The sequence below is a fragment of the Oncorhynchus nerka genome, linkage group LG1 (genome assembly GCF_034236695.1).
Source record: "Oncorhynchus nerka isolate Pitt River linkage group LG1, Oner_Uvic_2.0, whole genome shotgun sequence".
Taxonomy (NCBI): Eukaryota; Metazoa; Chordata; class Actinopteri; order Salmoniformes; family Salmonidae; genus Oncorhynchus; species Oncorhynchus nerka.
Window position 1 is genome coordinate 45338731 of NC_088396.1, and position 18273 is coordinate 45357003.

An 18273-nucleotide genomic window follows, 5' to 3' on the forward strand; every position below is an offset into this window, starting at 1 on the left:
GACCTGGCCAAGATAAAGCAAAGCAGTTCGACACAAACAACAACACAGAGTTACACATGTAAACATAGTCAATAATATAGTAGAAAAAGTCTATATACAGTGTGTGCAAATGAGGTGAGATAAAGGCATGCAGGGCCAAACCTGTGTCTGACAGACAAGGGAGGTTATAATGCCTGTGGCTTCCCAATCGAAATAGTTTGTGCATATACAGTATTATAACCACATTTTGTGACTTTTTTGTTAGTTTATGTGTTCGGTAGGGTTTTTTTTTCAGCTGTTTGCGCACACCACATGTTTTTCTTAAGGCAAGTCGAAGTTTCGATGACCGAAGTCTACTCACCTTCATCTGTGATTGGTCAACAGTACTACTCCAATTTGTAAGTCGCTCTGGATAAGAGCGTCTGCTAAATGACTTAAATGTAAATGTAAATGTACTCCCAGTAAGAGCGGGAACTATGGACAGGATTCTTCAATTAAGTGTTTGTTTGTCATTCAACGAGAGACGACTAGTTTTCATGCAGCTTTTATTCACTTGAGAAATACTGCAACAAACATCTTAGCTGGATGTCAAATTTTGATGTAACATTTTGCGACTAAGACCTCCTTGGCAGAAAACATCAAAATTCATTGCAGATTACTTGATTTCTCTTCGAGAGGAAGTGTACTGGCTGTGTTGTTGCTATGGTGTCTCAAGAGGGACAAACAACAGCAATACTACTTTTTTTTCTTGTTTTGCAAGCAAAGGCCTTTTTGGGAGTATGCAGGAGTAACAGAACCTATTTGGCTGCAATTTGGCAAAATAGGCTTATCTGACCATATGCAAATGGTGTTTGCAAAACCAATGTGACTTGTAGGTTAATCAACTAGACATTAGCAGCATATAATAACATATAATAAGAATTGATAAAAATTGCAGGACGTAACATATCATACAAAATGGACGACATAGTACACAATTGGATGACACATGGTAGGTAAATGGATGACACGTGTTACACATTTGGATGACGTGGTACACAAAAAAAAATGTTGGCTCATGAGCACCACTTTTAAAACTACTGGCTGAAATTATACAAACGTTTTAAATCAGCTGGGTCGGTTGATAGATGACGAGTTAGGGATGTGTTGTGTAATTGGCTTTGGGAGCCAGTGTCTAATCAACCAGAGAGTGGGACCTGGCTGCTTGTCTGACTCCACATCCTGAGTGACAGAACTGCTAGTTAAACATACAACAGCAGCAGGCTTGCGCCAGCAATGGAACTGAGCTCACAGAACAAAGACAGGAAGACAGACACCTGATGCCGCCTGTGTAAAGTCTGAGGCATAGATATATACTTATTCTATTTATACGGACTGAAAGCCCAATTCAATCAAAATTCAATTCAATGGAAGCGTTTCTGGGTGGGACCACTGTCTTCCTTGGCAGAGAGAGTGTGGTATTCAAGTTGATATACAGTTGATCTTAGTCTTGTTTCACATAGTTCCATTTCAGATTAAAATATTGTCAGTTGTGTGATTGATCTAATAGATGTTGTGTGATTGATTAGCTAATGAATCCGTTATACAGATACAACTGACACTATTATGGGCATTCCACTGTACTTGTGGATGTGACCCTTGCAAGGAGGTGGAGCTGTTCAGGTGCAATATGTGCATGGGCAGAATTACACAACGCAGTGGGGACCACGTGTTCTGTCATGTCCTCAAAACTGGTTTGTGGTTTTGCTTATGTTGGAGCATAAACTGTGAGTGTCATCACTCACGTCTAAGTGTTTTCGGTATCGGTTCTTGTCCTGCGAGTAAACGTCTACAGGTTAAAGGATTGTTTGTCTGAAATTGGTAAATTGTCGAATTACAGTCCAGCCATACTGTAGTATATTCAATAGCACATTTCATAGCTGAATTTGAGGACATAAAACAACAACAAATCAAATCACATTTTATTTGTCACATACACATGGTTAGCAGATGTTAATGCGAGTGTAGCGAAATGCTTGTGCTTCTAGTTCCGACAATGCAGTAATAACCAACAAGTGATCTAACTAACAATTCCAAAACTACTGTCTTATACACAGTGTAAGGGGATAAAGAATATGTACATAAAGATATATGAATGAGTGATGGTACAGAGCAGCATAGGCAAGATAAAGTGGTGAACAATCGTAAACATGGCCATTTACAAAAACCTCATTACATCTGGCATAACCTAAGAGAGGGAAACTACTGTACCACGTCTGGATGAAAAGGTGGAAGCAGTCACACAAAGAACAGGAACACCAACCCCTCCACAGCCATTGATAAGCAACACACATTGTGCTTTTCTCCACTTCCTGCTGTACTCTAATTGAATTAGGTCATTAACAAGGTACGGTAGAATAAAATATAGCCCACACACACACACACACACACACACACACACACACACACACACACACACACACACACACACACACACACACACACACACACACACACACACAATACCTACCTTTAGAACTGAGTGCTGCAGTGTAAATAATTCTACAACCTCCAAAAGTTTCTGTATGGCTGCGTTTAGACAGGCAGCCCAAATCTGATCTTTTTATTTTCATGATAAATGGTCTTTTGACTAATCAGATAAGCACTGAAAAAGAGCTGACGTGAAAATATCTGATGTGATTGGTCATAGACCAATTAGTGGAAAAATGATCAAGAATCGGGATGCCTTTTTAAACACAGCCTTAGTCTCCTCTCGCCTAAGTAGTCTGCGAGACAGCGGACATGCTTTAACGCAGATAATATTGGAACACTTTTCAAAATGGTAATAAAAGCAGTTATCGCTTCGCAATAAAGAAAAAGGCCTGCCTTGAGTGAAATGCTGAAAAACAACATTAAATATTGATTGAGGAATCCCCAAGGCCTTGCTTTCCCCCCTATGAGGCAAGGAGAGAGTCCCGATCATTCACTTTACCTCACACAGTATGGAGTTGTAGATGTGCTCTGGAGTTGTAGGGGTCCTCTGGAGTTGTAGGGGTGCTCTGGAGTTGTAGGGGTGCTCTGGAGTTGTAGATGTGCTCTGGAGTTGTAGATGTGCTCTGGAGTTGTAGGGGTGCTCTGGAGTTGTAGATGTGCTCTGGAGTTGTAGGGGTGCTCTGGAGTTGTAGGGGTGCTCTGGAGTTATAGGGGTGCTCTGGAGTTGTAGGGGTGCTCTGGAGTTGTAGATGTGCTCTGGAGTTGTAGGGGTGCTCTGGAGTTGTAGAGGTGCTCTGGAGTTGTAGGGGTGCTCTGGAGTTGTAGGGGTGCTCTGGAGTTGTAGAGGTGCTTTGGAGTTTATTGCCCAATGGCTGAATATCTCCAAATTAATGTATCACTTACCTAAAGCTCCCCCTCTCTATCGTTCTCTCTCTCCCCCACCCCCTCTCTCTCTTTCTCACCCTCCCGCTTTCTCTTTCTCTCTATTTCTCTCTCTCTCTATCTATACATATATACAGTGCCTTCGGAAAGTATTCAGAACCCTTGACTTTTCCACATTTTGTTACGTTACAGCCTTATTCTAAAATTGATTACATAGTTTTTTCCCCCTCGTCAATCTGAACACCCATAATGACAAAGCTAAAACATTTGCGAATTTATACAAAAATAAATAATAATAATATACATTTACAGAGGTATTCAGACCCTTTACTCAGTACCCTTTTGGAGCACCATTGGCAGCAATTATAGCATCGATTCTTCTTGGGTATGACACAACAAGCTTGGAACACCTGTATTTGGGGAGTTTCTCTCATTCTTCTCTGCAGATCCTTTTAATCTCTGTCAGGTTGGATGGAGAGAGTCGCTGCACAGCTATTTTCAGGTGTCTCCAGAGATGTTCGAACAGGTTCAGGTCCAGGCTCTGGCTGGGCCACTCGAGGACATTCAGAGACTTGTCCCGAAGCCACTCCTGCGTAGTCTTGGCTGTGTGCTTAGGGTCATTGTCCGGTTGGAAGTTGAACCTTCACCCCAGTCTGAGGTCCTGAGTGCTCTGGAGCGAGTTTTCATCAAGGATCTTCCTGTACTTTGCACCGTTCAGCTTTGCCTCGATCCTGACTAGTCTCCAAGCACCTGCTGCTGAATAACATCCCCACAGCATGATGCTGTCACCACCATGCTTCACCATAGGGATGGTGCCAGGTTTCCTCCAGACGTGACGCTTGGCATTCAGACCAGAGAGTTAAATCTTGGTTTCATCAGACCAGACAATCTTGTTTCTCATGGTCTGAGAGTCTTTAGGTTCCTTTTTGGCAAACTCCCAATTGGTGGAGTGCTGCACAGATGGTTGTATTCTGGAAGATTCTCCTATCTCCAAAGACGAACTCTAGAGCTCTGTCAGAGTGACCATCGGGTTCTTGGTCACTTCCCTGACCAAAACCCTTTTCCCCTGTCTGCTCATTTTGGCTAGGCGGCCAGCTCTAGGAAGAGTCTTGGTAGTTCCAAATTTCTTCCATTTAGGAATTATGGAGGCCACTGTGTTATTGGGGACCTTCAATGCTGCAGAAATGTTTTGGTACCCTTCCTCAGATCTGTGCCTCGACCAAATGCTGTCTTGGAGCTATACGGATAACTCCTTCAACTCATTGCTTGGTTTTTGCTCCGACATACATTGCCAACCGTGGAAACTTATATAGACAGGTGTGTGCCTTTACAAATCATGTCCAATCAAGTTGTAGAAACCTCTCAAGGATGATCAATCGAAACAGGATGCACCTGAGCTCAATTTCTAATAGTAAAGGGTCTGAAAACATATGTAAATAAGGTATTTCTGTCTGGTTCATCCATGGTTCATCCTTGGGAGCAATTTCCAAACGCCTGAAGGTACCACGTTCATCTGTACAAACAATAGCACGCAAACATAAACACCATGGGACCACGCAGCAGTCATACAGTTCAGGAAGGAGACACGTTCTGTCTCCTAGAGATGAACATACTTTGGTGTGAAAAGTGCAAATCAATCCCAGAATAACAGCAAAGAACCTTATGAAGATGCTGGAGGAAACGGGTAATAAAGTATCTATATCCACAGTAAAACGAGTCCTATATTGTCATAACCTGAAAGGCCACTCAGCAAGGAAGAAGCCACTGCTCCAAAACCGCCATAAAAAAAGCCGGACTATGGTTTGCAACTGCACATGAGGACAAAGATCGTACTTTTTGGAGAAATGTCCTCTGGTCTGATGAAACAAAAATAGAACTGTTTGGCCATAATGACCATCGTTATGTTTGGAGGAAAAAGGGGGAGGCTTGCAAGCCGAAGAACACCATCCCAACCGTGAAGCATGGGGGTGGCGGCATCATGTTGGACTGGTGCACTTCACGAAATAGATGGCATCATGAGGCAGAAAAATTATGTGGGAATATTGAAGCAACAAGACAGTCTCAATCAGGAAGTTAAAGCTTGGCCGCAAATGGGTCTTCCAAATGGACAATGACCCCAAGCATACTTCCAAATTTGTGGCAAAATGGCTTAATGACAACAAAGTCAAGGTATTGGAGTGGCCATCACAAAGCCCTGACCTCAATCCCATAGAAAATGTGCGGGCAGAACTGAAAAAGCAAAGCTCTGTCAGGAGGAATGGGCCAAAATTCACCCACTTTATTGTGGGAAGCTTGTGGAAGGCTACCCAAAACATTTGACCCAAGTTAAACAATTTAAAGGCTATGCTACCAATTACTAATTGAGTCTATGTAAACTTCTGACCCACTGGGAATGTGATGAAAGAAATAAAAGCTGAAATAAATAATTCTCTCTTACTATTATTCTGATATTTCACATTCTTAAAATAAAGTGGTGATCTTAAATGACCTAAAACAGGGCATTTTTAGAAGGATTAAATGTCAGGGATTGTGAAAAACTGAGTTTAGATGTATTTGGCTGAGGTGTATGTAAACTTCCGACTTCAACTGTATTTTTACGTATATATCAATCTCTCAACTTTAAATCCCTCAAATTTGCTGTGTTTTCATATGGAGGTGTGTGCAGGAGGGGGACAGGGGGAGCAAGTTCCTGACTTGTGGTGGCTATTCAGCAACCTGATGGTAGAAGCTATTGACCAGTCTGTTAGTTTTAGCCATTATGCTCCAGTACTGTTTGCGTCTGAGTGATGGATGTGGGGAGAAGAGGCTGTGATGCAGCCCGACAGTATGCTCTCGATGGTGCTCGAATAGAACACTGAGGGCCCTCGGGGACAGGCTGAATTTCTTCAGCCTTCTGATGTTAAAGAGTTGCTGTCGTGCCTTCTTCACCACGGTGTCCATGTAGTTTGACCATTTCAGCTCCTCTGAGATGTATATGCCAAAGAACTTGATGTTTTTGACTGTCTCCACGGCGGCCCAGTTGATGAGGATGGGGGCATACCCTGCCTGGTTCCTCCTGAAGACCACAATCAGCTCCATTATCTTGCTGACATTGAGGGAGAGGTTGTTTACCTGGAATTACACCGTCAGAAGTGCCTACCTCCTCCTTGTTGGCTGTCTCGTCATTTTTAGTGATCAGGGTACTACTGTCGTGTTATCAGTGAATTTGATAATGGAGTTCGAGGTTGGAGCCTCAAATCGTTGAGCATCTGCTCTTGTGATCATTGTCACAAAGTCGCATCCGCCCCACTCGCTTAGAAGTTCAAAATGAGAAAGTGGTGGCTATATAGAAATGTTTACACTCAAATTGAAAATCACTAAACAAAATAATGAGGATATATATAATCCTAATGGAGGTGTAGATTACATCTCACATTCCATTGTTCGGACTTGTAAACAAGGCTTCATGGGATTTATCTTTATGCAACAATGGCAATGCCCGCTTTAAGTTGAATGCCAGGAGACACTTGTGGATTTGACAGCTCAAACAAAGTTCAAACTCTGACACTACGAAAACAATCGCTATGCGGATGTTGGCTAAAGCGGACCTGATTGAATCGAGTCCTTTGTCTCAGCATGACTACAAAAAAATCTATTCAAAAAGTTGAGGAGGTCCTCAGCAACATGATCCAAACATCCACAGACCAGCAGCAGCGCAGGCTGGTGGGAGGAGCTATAGGATGATGGGCTAGTTGTAATGGCTGGACTGGAATTCTTCACCTGTGGGATCATCTTGAGACCAGCCACCCGGACAGCTGATGAAACTGAGGAGTATTTCTGTCTGTAATAAATCTGTTTTTGTGGCGAAAAACTTATTCTGATTGGTTGGCCCTGGCTCCCCAGTGGGTGATCCTATGCCCCCCCCAGGCCCCGCCTCTGCCAAGTCATGTGAAATCCTGAGATTAGGGCCTAATTTATCTATTTCAAATGACTGATTTCCTTATATGAACTGTAACTCGGTAAAATCTTAGAAATTGTTGCATGGTACGTTTATATTTGTGTTCAGTATGTGAAGTCAGACTTTTCTTTTTTCTACTAAATATCCACACACTTTGCTCCATTGCAATTTCAATGAAATTGGTCGAAGAGTATAAAATGGGATATCATGAATATAGAAAGACAAAAACACATTTAGATGACATTGAGTGTTGGACAAGTGGGCATAAAAAGGATGGAGAGACATCAAACCTCACCTTGGGGAGTTAGAGAAAAATAATGGTCCAGTTCTATAAACAGCTCATAAACCAAAAACAAAAACGAACGTAATGCCAGCAAAAAACCACAGAGGGTAAAATTCATTTGTTTTCCTATTACATTTGGAAAATGAAAAGATAATGGCCTTTTTAATTGACTTTTTAAGTAACTGGAAAATAGAGGAAGTGTAATAAGAATCTCAGTCAGCTGCTTATGCATTTACCTTAACCCTCTTCTGTCAATCCTCCGGGATCTATGCCCTGTACTTCAATGACAAATGTGGAAGTGCCACAGATACAGAATGTAATGGAGCTATTACTGCCAAATACCACAGAGGACAGTGAGGACGAAAGTGTGTAACCACGTTTTTATATTACAGATTAACTACACTTTCATATATTAATGGTATTCAATGCGTTCTGAAAGTATTCAGACCCCTTGACTTTTTTCACATGTTGTTACGTTACAGCCTTCTTCTAAAATGGATGAACTGTTGTTGTTTTTCTCATGAATCTACACACAATACCCCATAATGACAAAGCAAAACTGTTTTTTAGAAATGTTTCCTGTCTCGGATCTCTATGGACAATTCCTTCAACCTCATGGCTTGGTTTTTGATCTGACATGCACTGTCAACTGTGGGACCTTATATAGACAGGTGTGAGCCTTCCCAAATCATGTCCAATCAATTGGATTTACCACAGGTGGACTCCAATCAAGTTGTAGAAACATCTCAAGAGTGATCAATGGAAACAGGATGCACCTGAGCTCAATTTCAAGACTCATCGCAAAGGGTCTGAATACTTATGTAAATAAGTATTTTTGTTATTATTTTTAATCCATTTGCAAAAATGGTATAAAAAATTATAAAAACCAGTTTTTGTTTTGTCATTATGGGGTATTGTGTTTAGATTGATGAGAAAAAATAATATTTTATACATTTTAGAATAAGGCTGTAACATACCAAAATGAGGAAAAATTCAAGGGGTCTGAATACTTTGCAAATGCACTGTACTTGATCACACTATATTACAAAAAGCATCACAATACATTACATGATACATCACAATACATCACAATACATTACATAATACATCACAATACATGACATAATACATCACAATACATGACATAATACATCACAATACATTACATAATACATCACAATAAATTACATAATACATCACAATACATTACATAATACATCACAATACATGACATAATACATCACAATACATGACATAATACATTACATAATACATCACAATACATCACAATACATTACATAATACATCACAATACATGACATAATACATCACAATACATGACATAATACATCACAATACATTACATAATACATCACAATAAATTACATAATACATCACAATACATTACATAATACATCACAATACATTACATAATACATCACAATAAATTACATAATACATCACAATACATTACATAATACATCACAATACATGACATAATACATCACAATACATGACATAATACATTACATAATACATCACAATACATTACATAATACATTACATAATACATCACAATACATTACATAATACATCACAATACATTACAATAAATTACATAATACATCACAATACATTACATAATACATCACAATACATTACATAATACATCACAATACATCACAATAAATTACATAATACACCACAATACATTACATAATACATCACAATACATTACATAATACATCACAATACATCACAATAAATTACATAATACACCACAATACATTACATAATACATCACAATACATTACATAATACATCACAATACATTACATAATACATCACAAAACATTTCAAGGAAATACTGACAGCTGGATGTTAACTCTGCAAGGGGAATAATCATCAAATCAGTGTTTGCCCATGATCATCCTGCAGTAAAAGCAAACATATAAACTTGCCCTCCTCTTTATCCATCACTGTCCCTTACTCGACACCAGTCCCATAGCAGTCTGTTCATGTAGTGGATATAGCCTAAGACACTCACTGAGTGGTGATATGAGAAATATCCGCACTCGCAGCAAGGCCAAAATCATTGAAATTCTGATCACAGTACTAGCAGAAGTACAGCATGTCTCTCAGGAAATTGGAGTTCAAGCGCTCTCACAGGAGATGGGAAGAGCTCAAACTTCTCACGTCACCAGGAGCCTCGTAGGCTGGGGTTCTGTTCCGGGACCTCTTCGACAAGGAGACACCCGTCAACACACACACAGGGTTCTGTTCAGGGGCCTCTTCGACAAGGAGACACCCGTCAACACACACACAGGGTTCTGTTCAGGGACCTCTTCGACAAGGAGACACCCGTCAACACACACACAGACACACACACACACGTGCAGTACTCCTAGTAGAAGAAAAACATATTGATGTGTTAGTACATTAAAAAGAACAGTCATGTATTATTTTCTCTGTCCTACATTCACTAAAAACACTTAGTTTACCCTGTAGAGTTTTACACTGTTTGTTAATTAAAAATGAAAGAGCTAATGGTATTCACAATCATCTGCAAACACGTGAGTGGCATTAGGACTATTTGCTGAACGCTTTTGAAAGAAAAGGTTAGAGATGTGTGGGAAGGCCAAAGAGTTTTTTTTTTTTGTTAATCCTCCTGATAGATTGTGATAATAGATAATGCGTGCTTCATGTGGTTCCTGTTGCTAAATGGGTTCACTTCCTGAATACCAAATCAATGCACTATTGAATAAAAGTAGTCCTGAGAAATAAGAAAGGCGTAACAAGGGCAACAATCTGGATAAGTTACCTATTTCCAGAGCTTGTCATTAATAACAGTAAATCAAACAAACATCCACACATACTGTGGCTTATGTCTGGTCATGTAAAAGGACACACTATAACTATTCCAATAACAAAACAAGAATGGAATCTCAGCCCTTGGACACAAGGGCATTCCAACTTAACTCCACTCCTCAGTGCTCTCTCTGATCCGATTTGGAAACAAGGGTCTTTTTAGAGGAAACATGCTAGCCCACTGAGGCCAAACAAGCTGTGACACAACTACCTCCTCAGCTGTTGCTATGGACACGGGAGCCAAGGGGCTAACTGAGTCAATATTCAGCCTATGGCTTGATGTCGGTTACACTCAGGCTGGATGTGACTTTGGCGATGTGACATTTCCTTTTGACAGTTTTTGACAATAGAAGTTCCCAGGCCCAGGCCAGGTGAGAAGTCAAATCATTTGAATGCTTTGAACTGCTTGTTTTCATCCTCCCTTCTCTTCTGTTTGCCTGACAAGTTCAGAGGGAATAGATCACAGAGTATAAGTCAACAGCATGGGTGAAGGTTACAGTCCTTAACGCACCTCTAGACATTTAGGGAAGATTCAGAACAAGAAAACAGAATGGTAGTTGTAACACTGAAGCCTCTGATTCAAGTCTCTGAGCATCTGGACCTTCTGGATCTGGGCTCTAAAAATAATTTTAAAGTAGTGTATTCCAACAACATGTCATACTGAATCGTAGCTTTCCCAGCCAGGCAGAGCACAGCAGGTCAATATGCTCCCAGCCAGGCAGAGCACAGCAGGCCAATATGCTCCCAGCCAGGCAGAGCACAGCAGGCCAATATGCTCCCAGCCAGGTAGAGCACAGCAGGCCAATATGCTCCCAGCCAGGCAGAGCACAGCAGGCCAATATTCTCCCAGCCAGGCAGAGCACAGCAGGCCAATATGCTCCCAGCCAGGCAAAGAAACAGCCCGAACAAAACAATAACAATAACAGAGCTATCCCACTGTGCATGGTGACAGTGACAGCTTAGTGTAACCGGAGAGTCAGATTGGTGGCCAGGATAGAGGATTATGAAAGGTGGATGCCATGACCAGGCACAGACCACGAGGAATAGACAGGAATGAAGTGATAGAGTAGAACTGGGAGGATAAACCGACCACTTATCGTGGACAGTTTGCTGATATCGTTCATTACCATAAACAATCTATAGGGCCCTATGAAATAAATGAAATGAGTTTGCTATGGTTGATTGTCAATGTGACAATTGATAGCTACAACATTCAAAGTAGTAGTAGTTGTTTTAACTTTTTGCGTCGAGCCATCCCGGATCCGGTATCGTGACTACAGCCTCAAGCTCATTACCATAACGCAACGTTAACTATTCATGAAAATCGCAAATGAAATGAAATTAATCTATTTGCTCTCAAGCTTAGCCTTTTGTTAACAACACTGTCATCTCAGATTTTCTAAATATGCTTCTCAACCATTGCAAAACAAGTATTTGTGTAACAGTATTAATAGCTAACGTAGCATTTAGCGTAGCATTTAGCGTTAGCATTCAGCAGGCAACATTTTCACAAAAAACAGAAAAGCATTCAAATAAAATCATTTACCTTTGAAGAACATCGGATGTTTTCAATGAGGAGACTCTCAGATAGCAAATGTTCAGTTTTTCCTGAAAGATTATTTGTTTAGGACAAATCGCTCCGTTTTCTGCGTCACGTTTAGCTACGAAAAAAAACCTGTATCCTAGATTGTGTCTATCCGCAAGCTCATTAGCATAACACAACGTTAACTATTCATGAAAATCGCAAATGAAATGAAATTAATCTATTTGCTCTCAAGCTTAGCCTTTTGTTAACAACACTGTCATCTCAGATTTTCAAAATATGCTTTTGAACCATAGCTAAACAAGCATTTGTGTAACAGTATTGATAGCCTAGCATAGGATTATGCCTCTCTTTCAGCATGCAACATTTTCACAAAAACCAGAAAAGAATTCAAATAAAATCATTTACCTTTGAAGAACTTCAGATGTTTTCAATGAGGAGACTCTCAGTTAGATAGCAAATGTTCAGTTGTGGCAGTTGACTTTCTCTTCTGAAGAAATGGAACGCGCATGGACCTACAGATTAGGCAATAATTTCGACACAGGACACCGGGCGGGACACCTGGTAAATGTAGTCTCTTATGGTCAATCTTCCAATGATATGCCTACAAACACGTCACAATGCTGCAGACACCTTGGGGAAACGACAGAAAGGGCAGGCTCATTCCTGGCGCATTCACAGCCATATAAGGAGACATTGGAACACAGCGCCTTCAGAATCTGGGGCATTTCCTGTATGAAACTTCATCTTGGTTTCGCCTTTAGCATTAGTTCTGGGGCACTCACAGATAATATCTTTGCAGTTTTGGAAACGTCAGAGTTTTGTCTTTCCAAGGCTGTCAATTCCATGCATAGTCGAGCATCTTTTCGTGACAAAATATTGCGCTTAAAACGGGCACGTCTTTTTATCCAATAATGACATAGCGCCCCCATAGGTTGAAGAGGTTAAGGGTATTATACCATTTTTTTTAAATAAACGTATCATTCAGTTTATTGTTATCGTGAAAATTCAGTCAATTTATTGTTATATAAATGTTTGGCCATATCGCCCGGCTTGATGATAGAGTGACATATTGCTGGCTCAGGAGTGGAAAAGGCAGGAAGTCGACTACATTCACAGCCTAAGAATGTCATGGAATGTCATGGAATGTCATGGAATGTTGTTCATATCAATGTAAACAATAGGCTGTACGGGATGAAGTACCAGAACACAGGACAATTCAACATACACGTTTTTCTTCAAGTGTCCTTACAATCTAAGGAAGGGTGTTTGTAACCATCTTTCACTCTGGTCAAGTGCAGCAGAGAAGATGCTTGTGGTACTCTTCAGGTTCATCAATACTCAATAAAGGCCATGCCACTACTTTCTGTTGGGTTGGCATTGTCCTACTCGTATCCATCCTTTGAGTTAGTGGCATGTTTGCTGGCCAGGGTTGAGTTAAATGCCCTGAGAGAATTATAGGTCCTAATTGTAAGGAGCTTGACCAGGCTGCAGAGGGTGTTTTTCTCCACTGTTTCATTCTGACCACTGGGACCCAGAAAGGGAGAGACTAAATTATTCCCTTAGACTTGTTGCGGTGGATTCTGCTGAGTGGTCGTTTGTCCATTAAACTAACACAAGAGTGAAGGGCCTCTTATAGCCAGATAAATAACACGGAATGGCCTAAGTGAGCTTATTGTAGACTAGCGTAAAACCAAGGCAAAAATCAACAGGCTCATTAGTCTGCTCTTGTGATTGTCTGTATAGACATTTCTCCATCATTCCTTCAGTCCGACTTCTCTCTGTGATCTGAGTAATACTAATTGTGATTGTCTGTGTAGACATTTCTCCATCATTCCTTCAGTCCGACTTCTCTCTGTGATCTGAGTAATACTAATTGTGATTGTCTGTGTAGACATTTCTCCATCATTCCTTCAGTCCGACTTCTCTCTGTGATCTGAGTAATAGTAATTGTTGTTCCTCATACAATTGTTTTTCAGGGGGTAGATCAGCTTTAATATTGCAGATAGATTGTGGCTTCCATCAATGTAATTGTCTGCATCATTTGCAATCCCCCATATATTGTTTTATAAATATGTATATACTGTATATATTAATATATATATTTTCCTTTATTATTTTCTCCTAACCCTACCATCCCTCCCCTTATTGGAGTAAACTAATGGACAACAACTCTTAGGCTTCTACTTCCAGCAAATACTGTACATACTATATATTTTACAGACAAAGTATATTTTACAATAGTTTTGTTTGTTTTTAGTCCCAACCTTCAGCTCCACTCCACCCCTCCTATCTATCTCTGAAGACCATAAAGTTTTAATTTATATTTGCCATGTATTTTTAAACTGTGCTGTAATGTTACACAAAAGTTCTGAACCTTTCTATTCTCATAGACTCTACAGTGCCTTGCAAAAGTATTCACCCCCCTTGGCGTTTTTCTTATTTTGTTGCATTACAACCTGTAATTTAAATGGATATTTATTTGGATTTCTTGTAATGGACATACACAAAATAGTACAAATTGGTTAAGTGAAGTAAAAAAAATTACAAAATTCTAAGAAAACAAAAATGGAAAAGTGGTGTCTGCATATGTATTCACCCCCTTTACTATGAAGCTCATAAATAAGACCTGGTGCAACCAATTACCTTCAGATGTCACATAATTAGTTAAATAAAGTCCACCTGTGTGCAATCTAAGTGTCACAAGATCTGTCACATGATCTCAGTATATATACACCTATTCTGAAAGGCCCCAGAGTCTACAACACCACTAAGCAAGGTGCACCACCAAGCAAGCGGCACTATGAAGACCAAGGAGCTCTCCAAATAGGTCAGGGACACATTTTTGGAGAAGTACAGATCAGGGTTGGGTTATAAAAAAATATCATAATCTTTGAACATCCCACTGAGAACCATTACATCTATTATTAAAGAATGGAAATAATATGGCACCACAACAAACCTGCCAAGAGAGGGCCACCCACCAAAACTCACAGACCAGGCAAGGAGGGTATTAATCAAAGAGGCAACAAAGAGACCAAAGATAACCCTGAAGGAGCTGCAAAGCTCCACAGCGGAGATTGGAGTATCTCTCCATAGGACCACTTTAAGCCGTACACTCCACAGAGCTGGGCTTTATGGAAGAGTGGCCAGAAAATAGCCATTGTTTAAAGAAAAACATTTGCATATGGAAGAAGGCACTCTGGTCAGATGAGACTAAAATTGAGCTTTTTGGCAATCAAGGAAAACACTATGTCTGGGGCAAACCCAACACCTCTCATCACCCCGGAACACCATCCCCACAGTGAAACATGGTAGTGGCAGGTAGTGCTGTGGGGGTGTTTTTCATCAGCAGGGACTGGGAAACTGGTCAGAATTGAAGGAATGGTGGATGGCGCTAAATAAAGGGAAATTCTTGAGGGAAACATGTGTCAGTCTTCCAGGGATTTGAGACTGAGATGGAGGTTCACCTTCCAGCAGTACAATGACCCCAAGCATACTGCTAAAGCATCACTCGAGTGGTTTAAAGGAAAACATTTAAAGGTATTGGAAGGCCTAGTCAAAACATAGACTACAATCCAATTGAGAATCTGTGGTATGAATTAAAGATGAATGTACACCAGCGGAACCCATCCATCTTGAGGGAGCAGGAGCAGGTTTGCCTTGAAGAATGGGAAAAATCCCAGTGGCTAGATGTGCCAAGCTTTTAGAGACATACCCCAAAAGGTACCTCCACAAAGTATTGACTTTTTTTTTTTTGGGGGGGGGGGGGAATAGTTATGCACACTCAATTTTTCTGTTTTTTTTGTCTTATTTCTTGTCTATTTCACAATGAAAAATATTTTGCTTCTTCAAAGTGGTAGGCATGTTTGTGTAAATCGAATGATACAAACAAAATAGGAAAAATGCCCAGGAGGTGAAAACTTTTTTGCTAAGAGTATTATTATAATATTTATTGATTGACTATGACTTTTTAAATCACCCAGGAGTGCTATTTGCAGAGGTAAATTGTGCAATTCTTCAGCCATTCCTCTGTGACAAAAAAACAAGCTACACATGGGACAGTACCAAAACAAATGATCTCATGATTCTATCTCTACACAGCTAAATCTGCAGAGATGGGATGGTTGTATCCCACATATATATATATATATATATATAAAACATTCTATTGTTTGCAAGAATGTTTATCATCATTTCAATAGAAAAACTCTATGTTTTGAATCCAGCGTTTGTGTTTTCTGTATCAGTTCATAAACCATGTACCAAAGGAATTGGTACATGGAAACTCTCTTCCCAACTATTTTGAGATCTATATGGCACAGCTGTCAATTGTTTGGTTCTTAAATTAAACTGGTGTACTTTTTTTATTTATCACAATTTTCTTTAGCCAATTTTGGTCTTTAATGCAGTGTGGATAGAAAAGTTTCATGTGACTTTATTACATTTAAGTGGATTTTCTCATCCTGTCTACAGCTGATGTCACCGTATATTGCTGTATTCTCTCTCAATATCTCAGACAGAAAATTGCATTTTGCAATATAAAATGGAAAGCAATAACCATTTGTTATTTCACATCCATGCACAATCACAAAATATTTTAATCTATCTTTACCTGAGTAATCTGAAATATCAAACAGTCTCACAAGTATATATTCTTTGGATAAATTGTCTTCATTTGAAATAACCCATGAACAGATTTGAGTTACTTTGCATGATTGGCGATAATTTAGCAGCTGAATGGATTGAAACACAAAGAAAGCCTTCAGTGATGGATTTTGAGATATTATGCACAAGTCATTTGTCTCACAAAATGCAGATACATTGAAGGGGTTTCTCAGTGATTTCCCCTGTTTGCTTCAGTCTTAATCTTAGAGACAACATTCAATACCCTGTCTGTCTGCCAGTGATGTGAGGATTCCAGTCATTCCATTTAACATCCTTCATCAGACAACACCATACTTACCTGATCAGTTATCTTCGCTCCTGTCAGCTGGGAGACAAGGACACAGGCTACGCTGAATGTCTTGGCGTCTAATCTGAGTGTTTCTGTTGTTGTTGTTGTTGGCATTTCTAGAGTGTGAATCCAAATAGTATGGTGGCCAATAAAAGGTTTAAATTATCATGATGCAAAAATCTGTGACCTGCCCCCACATCGGATGTTGTTGTTATGAAAGGATATCCTGTTCGTATTGTGCCCTCTGAAGTGGATTAACCGCTGATTGTGTGTTTTACAGATGGTCGTGCCAAGTTGTGCCGAGTTGCATCCGTGTCAAACTCTCCTTAAAGTCACTTGATTTGGATCATCCTGTAATTCAAAGGCAGCAAGCAGCAATAGAATCAAGGAAGTGAAGGACCACCAGCTCCTGGAATACAGGTAGGATATGTATGCCTCTCACACTTTAAGATCTACTACCCTCTAGTGGTAATCTTGGATGGTACACTATTTAGTCAAAGAAGTCCTTGAATAAAACTCTATGGTATGACCATCTTTAGTGACCTCTGGTGTTGAGAAAAGATATTACACCAACCTCTGCGAAAAGTTAGTTCATCTGTTAACCAAAAGGTTAAGACTACTTATATAAACCTATATACATTTGCATTTGGTTAGATTGGATTTGGTTAGACATACACATCTATGAAACATTTTCCTAGATAAGTCAGGGTGCTTTCTTCAATTGTTCAGTTAGACATTTTTAAGATTTCATGCAGGCCTAGTTCAAATGCAAATTGTATAAATACCCCCATATTTAATTATATATCTGACTTGAAACAAGCAGAGTTAATTATGTAATGTTGTGCGAATTATTGGAAACACCTTGACCACTCTCTGAGATGCAAAGTAGAGCTGTGAAACATGCTGGATGCGAGCCAACCAGGATGCGGAAACAGCGATATGGGGCATGATGATAAAACATGCAGGCTGAAGTAGAGTAAGATCAATAATTCAGATACAAGTACCAGACTAACACAATTCTAATCAAGATGCCATTAGGTGAGGGGGAAAAAAGGTAATTTGATATCTTAAAACCCTTGATTACCAATTCAATGAATTTTGTCTGTGTGTAATGCATGTTTAGCCTATATGAACCAGTAAATGAACCAGATGTCAGGTAATGAATGGTTATAGCATTGTGTGTGATATTAAGCAATTAGACTCGAGGGGGTGTGGTATATGGCCAATATACTACAGCTAAGTGCTGTTCTTATGACGCAACACGTGTGCAAGGATACAGCCCTTAGCTGTGGTATATTGACCATAGACAACAAACCCTAGGAACCTTATTGCTATTATAAACTGGTTACCAA